The sequence below is a fragment of the Mastomys coucha genome, chromosome X (genome assembly GCF_008632895.1).
Source record: "Mastomys coucha isolate ucsf_1 chromosome X, UCSF_Mcou_1, whole genome shotgun sequence".
In the NCBI taxonomy this organism is placed as follows: Eukaryota; Metazoa; Chordata; class Mammalia; order Rodentia; family Muridae; genus Mastomys; species Mastomys coucha.
Window position 1 is genome coordinate 118777476 of NC_045030.1, and position 7941 is coordinate 118785416.

Sequence of the window (7941 nt, forward strand, 5' to 3'; positions counted from 1 at the left end):
ATCAAAATTACAGTACTACTTATATTTAATATTTACATATATAGTATTTTCACAATTATATATTGTGATATATAATTATGAAATTATATATTTAGTATATTTTTCTCAAATTTAAACCTTATCATTGGTGTTTTATTATCTCTACTTGTTTACTTTCAGTGTCCTCAAACTTTTCCAAGTAATGTTACTTTCCCTTCCAATTTAATAGTCATCAATTTACATTTGAGGTAAAATTAGTTTAATAGGAATATTAGCAATAGTTATGAGATAAATCCAATGGAAAATAGAGCAGAAGAATTCTGCATGATAACGTATTTAACAAAAAAATTAATTGAAATTATAAATAAAAGTTTAGGCTTTTAAAAGATAATAAATCCATGATATAAATATAGGTAGAAAAGAAATTATAGGAAAGATGAAAAGAAAGGGGAGAAACAAGTGTTAGCTTAGAACAGAGCAACAATGCCTCTACTAAGAAATAAAAGCCCAGTGTTGGGAATAGATTAATTTCTTTGGAGTTCTTTGTCAGCAAAATCTCACAAATCCACAAACACTACTGGCTATTGCCATTGCTATTGATTGTCCTCCAAAACTTGAAAAAAAAAAAACAAGGACATCATATACTGAAATTATAGAACAAATAACAAGTTGGCACACACCTGACATCCTCTTTCCTACTGGTGAGCTATTATAATACAGTAAGCTGTTATGCAAGGTACCAAAGGAGAAAAGTAAGTATCAATTATATCCAATTTGGAACCTGAAAGCTACAATAGTTACAGGGCAGGAAAGACATGCCCACTGTCTCAGTAGTATTAGAAACAGAATAAACAACCACTTTCTTATTGGATTTATGTCCGTCCATCTCTATAAGATGAAACCTGTACTTGGCACAATTATCAGACAAAGGTACATATGGTTATTAAACAGGTCCATAAGAACTAGAGGAGAATCAACTATTAGTTTATGAAAGGGGCATAATTGGACAACATAGAATATGCATAAAATATACTTGATGCTCAATAGATAACACTAACTCTCTTCCAAAGAAAACTCTAAACTGATTTAATTGGGAGGTAAGGGTTTAGTGGCTTTATAAGGAAGGATTATGGGGATAAATATGTTTAAAATATGTTAGACAAAGTTCTCAATGAATTAATGAAACCATTATATAAAAAGAGTAAGATAAAGAACTAGACAGTTGGAAACTGAATTATGTTTTATTTAAAATTTCACCATTTCTACATTTGAGAGCTATGCTTACATATTCACTCAAATAATTTTGACCATATGGTAGATAATTTTTCATCTGTAAATTAGCATCCCAGTGGAAAAAACATCACCCTTCAAAAGTCTTCTATATGATTGTATCCAGTGTAACTTGGGCTATATTCACATCTCCAAGAAACTGATTCTGATTACTAGATCAACGGTCAGATGTCTAGTACCACAGTGGTAAATGAGTATAGCTCCATTTGAGAAGCAATTAGTTTTTTAGTTTGTGTCTGAGAGAACAACAAATATATGTTTCTTAGATTGGAGATAGTCAGGCAGGAAGTTTACACTTATCAAGTCTTGCCAATGAATTGGTTTGTTTTGTAGCCAAGACTATCTGCAAGCTTGTTATGTGCTCACATTGATTTTAATTTCCTTTCGTTTGTTTCTTTCTTTCTTTTGTTTTTTGAGACAGGGTTTCTCTGAGTAGCCCTGGCTGTCCTGGAAATCACTCTGAAGACCAGGCTGGTCTGGAACTCAGAAATCTGCCTGTCTCTGCCTCCCAAGTGCTGGGATTAAAAGCATTTGCCACCACTGCCCAGCTGACTTTAATTTCTTTATCCATCTGCATATATCTCTCAAGACCTGAAGTTCAAGTGCATGCTACACCAAGTTGATATCAGAGAATTTACCATTTTTTTTGATTTTATAATATAATATGATTTTGTTTCCCTTTCTTCCCTCCAAAACCTCTCACATACTTCTCCATGCTCTTTTACAAATTTGTGGCATACTTTCTTAACTGCTATTTCATGCTTGCATACATACATATATAATATATGCATTCCTAACTATAGCCTGCTCAGTCTTTCTAAAGATATAACGTTACTTGATATCTTATTTTAATTTAATATTGAATCCAAATTGTGCCTGAAGACCTTAAAATCCCTGATGAAACTTTTCTGGTTTATTTGTCATGCCTTCTCTGAATTTTTCTCCAATATATTTTCTTTTTTCCTAAACTGTTCTTGGGAGCTTATTTAATCTTGAACATTATTGTGAATAGTTCTGTTTTGCAGTTTTACATGTCATGTGAAATTTACCTAAACATATATAAGAACTTAGACTATCTCTCAGAAACAGATTTATTTACTTATTTTTTGAGAAAGGTTTTCTGTTTTTTATTTCATGTTTGAGAGTTTGTGTTTATTAAACCAAGCCTTTACACTATACATTCACCTACAGTCTGTAAACAAATACAGTTCATAGCGAAGGAGGAGGCCAGCTAATCAGAAGTGGCAGAGAAACAATTCTGTTTACATACCACAATCTCACTACAGCACCCTCCTTAGGCTTAGGCAGGCTTAGGCCCCTTGGGTGGATTTCCAGCAATTTGTCCAAAACTGCAGTGGAGAATAGCAAGACAAGAATTTAGTTTTACATTCACAGGTGAAATTTCTAATCTAGGTGTCTGTAATCCTATTGCCACAAGAAACACCAATTAGCAGTTGGTTACAAAAATAGATAACTCATAGAGTAATTTCACCATCAGCCCACAAACAAGAAATTTACCTGTTTCCATCAGCTTACTTCAGGGGGACTTCAGTCAGTTAAGGGTCCTTCATGAGGGAAGGAAGGACCTGGAAGTACAAGGCCACAGAGAGGGTAAAAGTAAATGAGGATGTCAAACACAAATGTCAACAATTCTGCACTGTCCTACTTTGTAGACACCACAGTAATTCACAAACCTTTGGATATCTTAAAACGTAAATCATTATTATATATGTACAGATTTAAAAAAAAGAAGACTCATCAGGGGACAAGAAAAAAATTGACTGAAAACATCATTATGAAAACTGAAATATTCAGCCTGCTTTGCACTTTAGGTATTGGACTTTACAATGCTCCAAAAGTCTTCTTGGATATTTTAAAAATTCCCATAAAAATTTATTTTACAATAATTTTTAGTTAAATAAGGGACATAGAGTAGGGTGTAGGATACCAAACCAAGGATGAGGGAGAGAAAGTAGAAACTCTGTCATAAGCTAAAAGCACAGGACAATGGCATCTGTACATTTTTCCCATCCCCACGGGATGCCTGTTTTTCAATAAAGATAAAATCATTGGAGTTCCAATTCTAGCACCAAAATCACTCATTCCATACAGTGTGCATTCCAGTAAGGTTGAAATCTACTTGTTTGTGCCTGACTCTGTCTCCTGAAAGCTTCCTTAGGGATTCAGAAAGGTCAGAAACTGCAAAACCCAGGCCTCACAGGAAACAGGCAAGAAGGTGACAAGTTCAAGGCCAGCCCAGGCTACATAGAATAAACTCTCATAGGAAATTAGTCATTGTGATTTCCTATGGAGAGTTAAGGTTAGCTCACTCTATAGCAATATTCTCTAGAAATTTTGGTTAATATTCTAGTAAAAGAAAATTCTCAGAGTGTAATATGTTTGGGACTTATCTTAGCTGGTTCCTATGATCCAGGCTCTGTGCTCTAGGAAAGTATGAAGAGGCAGGCAAATGGAAGGGCCAAACTCACCTGGCCATTACAAGGTTCACCTGGCACAGCCAGGAGACTACAGGACACTTGTCTCTTACAAAGCATTGTTTGACAAAGGCTGTAATTGCTCTAATGCAGTAGCTTTCGAACTGTAATAAGCATCAGGAGCCTGAAGAGACACAGCTGCAGAAAAGTCCCACCTAGCAAAGAGCATGATAAAGTGTCCCCAGGAGGAAATGCCAGTCACTGCAGGGATGTGTTCTTCTTCTGCTCTGCATTGCTGGGTCTGTATAATAGCCCATTCTAGCAGTGAATGAAGAGGGAAAATGCGAGAAATGTGGTATCTGTATCAAGAGGAAATTTATTAGTGGAGATCTAATTAAAACACCTGATTGTTAAGGCATCAATCCTCAATCCAAGGAGCTCCTGCAGCTGACTCTGAGATGCTGTCTAAAAATCAAGTGTGGTGGTCTTCTAATGCTTGATAACTGTTTCAGAGGGGGGAAAAAACAGTTCCTCCCTTCACTCACATATAAAATTTATCTGAGTTGGTTCTAATCTCACAAGCTGCCCTGAGGGGAAATTTAAAATGTGATCATTAAAATATGCACCTGATTCGGGTGCAGAGAAACACTCAGAGAATGAGAAAGTTACACACTCGTACACACACACACACACACACACACACACACACACACTCACAAACTCACTCATGCGCATATGTGTCTGTAGCTGTTACCAACACATCTGAGTCAGTGGAGTGCCTCTCCTGGTACAGAGACAATGTTGTAAGAATTTGTATGTATTCAGATCAGAGTACAGTTCAGCAGTATCTCACTGTCACGCCCTAGTTTTCTGGGTGGTCCTACAATAGGCAAGACAGAGAGGTTCCTGATGGCTGCCTGACTTCCTTCAAATCTATCCAGGTGGCTCTGCAGGCAGGAGAACATCTTCGTGACAGGTTCGCCTTCACAGCAAATCTGATAGCATTTCAGTGAAGAGGGGAAACCTGCCCAGCAGCCCCTTCTGCTTGAGGATGCGGTATACCTCCATAGAGGTCTGAGGTCCCTGGAGCTTCTGCCCACTCAACAGCTCCTTCTCCAGTCTTTGATGGTCTTTGTGGTCCTGATGAAGGCCTCTTTCACCTTTCTTTTTTTCCTTTTTCTTTTTTCATTTTGGTTGTTTTGTTTTGCTTTGCTTTGCTTTGTTTTTATTAAATATTTTCTTTATTCACATTTCAAATGTTATCCCCTTACGTATTTTCCCTTTGGAAAACCCCTTATCTAAAGCCCCCTCCCTCTCCCTGGTCACCAACCCACCCACTCCCCCTTCCCTGCCTTGGCATTTCCCTACACTGGGGCATTGAGCCTCCTCAGGATATCCAAGAAGGCCATCCTCTGCTATATATGCAGCTGGACCCATGGGTCCCTCCACCTTTTGGTTCCACCACAGCTCTCCAAGAAGTTGGACGTGGACACCTGGCCCTTACAGAAGATCTTGGCAAAAGCGATATTTTCCATGAAGCCCAGGCGGATGACAGCCACCTTGGTGTTGTCCACACAGTGGAGGCCATTGCAAAAGCCAGCACCAACAGCAACAATGTTCTTAAGAGCACCACAAAGCTCCAGGGTGTCCGCATCGTCTACCACAGTGATTCGGAAGATGGGCAGCTGCAGCAGCTCTTTGAAGAGAAGGCCATTCTGTATCATTTTGCTACCAATGGTGGTCTGACAGAACTCTGCAGCAACCTCACTGGCAATGTTGGCCTCCATAAGCACACTGAGGTCAGTTGCCATCTTCTCTCTGATAATGTTGGAGATGAGCTTCAGCCTGTTGGAGCCCTCACCTATGCCCTTGATGAAAGTGATCCCTAGGGCCTTCTTGGGCACCCTGTTCATGATCTCATCAAAGATCTTGTGAATGAACTGGTGGGGGATGAGGAACACCAGCAGGTCAGCATCCTGACCAACTTCATTGAGATTTTGGACAGCGACCACATTTTCTGGCAGCTTGTGTCCTGGGAGATATTTCATGTTTTCATGGTCCTTGTTGATAATGTCTCTCAGTTTTCTCCCGTTCACAGTTTCTTCAAAGATAAACATCTTGACAGTGTAGGAGAACTTCTGCAGGTTCTTCCCATAGCTTCCAACGACTTTTGCAACAGCTGATCCCCAGTTTCCCAAGCCCACAATCCACACTTTCAGAGGCACTGCTGCCTTGCCCAAGCTGGATCTCTGCTTCACACAACCTTCTTCCCAGGGCCAAGCCAGATGGCTGCTACAGGCTGGATCACTGCAGCACAAACTGTGCCTCCCTGGTCTGCTGCTCACCTACCGAGAAAGGTTTTCTTTACCTTGGACTTGCTAGACTGACTTCACTAGAGTCCAGGATGATCTCAAACCCTCCAGTTTCTCCTTATGACACCAGAGTGTTGAAATAATAGCTGTGCCCTCTTGGCACTGTCATCCCAATTTATTAAATTACTGCTTGGTTTTGTTTACTTTTTCAATATTTTTGCCGTTTTTGCATATTACTTGTGAATTAAAAGTTATCCTATTTTAATAAAGTAGTTGGGGAATTTTTATGTAGACAATTAAGATGAATACAGTGGGTAAGGGTAAAACCAAAATATACTCATAGTTAATTCCACATAATACATTGTTTTAATTTGCTATGATAATGCATTGAATTTGAGTTATCTTTCATATAACTTTGAAGTTAGTAGATCAGTATAACCAATGTTTTGGCAAAATGAGTGCAGCACACAAGGGGAATAGGGATCAGTGTGAAAACTTTGTAAGTATATAATAAAAAACTTACAAAATCCTATTGAATAGGCAGAGAGTTAATTTTACATCACATATTTCTACAGATGTCACCCCTTCAATAGCAGCTTGAACACTCTGTGATAATTTATTCTTTGCTTAATTTTGTTTATATGAACACGTGGAAAATTTTCATAAATACAGGGAAACATGTCAAGTTTACATAGTCAGAATCTCAAATAAGGTTGGAATGATTTCAACACAGCTACATACAAGCAATTTAAAGTAGCAAAGAGTGTTATTTATTAAATTAAATTATGCTTTCTCAAAGAAAAAGATCATTTCTAAATCATATTGCTCCCTTACCCCCAGATAACTCAGGTAATAATTTAGTAAGATGATAAAGTTATGTGAACTATTTTTTCTTACAATTTTTCCATATTTACTATTTTACTTCTTTATATTCCAGTCATTGCCACCTCTGTCTTGGTACACCCCATACCACAGTTCATCTCATTCCTCCTCCCCCTTGCCCTCTGAGAGGGTGGTCCTCACCAGAGTGCCCTCTTCCTTGGGCCCTAAATTCTTCCAATTAAGCTCATCTTCTCCCACTAAGGTCTGACCAGGCAGACCTCTACTATATTTGTGCCTGAGGCCTCTGACTGACTCCTGTATGCTCCTGGTTGGGGGCTCAGTCTCTGGGAGCTCCCTGGGTTTGGGTAAGTTGAAACTGCTGGCCTTCCTATGGATTTTATCTCCCCTTCAGCTTCTTCAATCCTTCCCCTAATTCAACCACAGGGGTCCCCAACTTCAGTTAAGTGGTTAGGTATAAGTATCTGCTTCTGTCTCATTCAGCTGCTGTTATGGCCTCTCAGGGGACAGCCATGCCAGGCTGTAAGCACATTATACATTAGTAATAGTGTCAGGACTTGGTACCCTCCCATGAATAGGATCCCAAATTGGGACAGTAATTGGACCTCCTTTCCTTCAGTCTCTTCTCCATTTTTATCCCTGCAGTCCTTTTAGACAAGAACAGTTCTGGGTCAGAAATTTTGACAGTGGGTTAAGTAACACTGTTCTACCACTTGAGGCCCTGACTGTCTACTGTAGGTTTGCTCTTTGAGTTCCTTCTCACCAATGGTGGGCATTTTGGCTAGGTTGACCTCCAATGAGTCCTTAGTGTCTCTCACCTCCTGGTTCTCTGGCATATTCTAGATGGTCCCTCAACTTCCCACTCACTGAAGCTGCTTATCTCCATTCATTCTCTTGGCGCTCGGAGCTTCTCTCCTGTCCAACCCCACTCCACCTGATCCTGTTCCCTTTTTTCCCCTCCCCCTTCCCTCTCTATCCCAGGAACCTCCCTCCCTATTCTTCCCACGGTTATTTACTTCTGCAATTCTAACTGGAATTGAAACATCCTTACTTGGGCTTTTCTACTTCTTAGAATTCTTAAGGTC

At 39.2% G+C, this 7941-nt stretch overlaps 1 pseudogene; it reads right to left on the reverse strand.

Moving 5' to 3' along the window:
* Window positions 1–4525: 4525 nt before the first annotated feature.
* LOC116093126 lies at window positions 4526–6012 on the reverse strand (annotated as a pseudogene).
* Between the last annotated feature and the right edge of the window lie 1929 nt (window positions 6013–7941).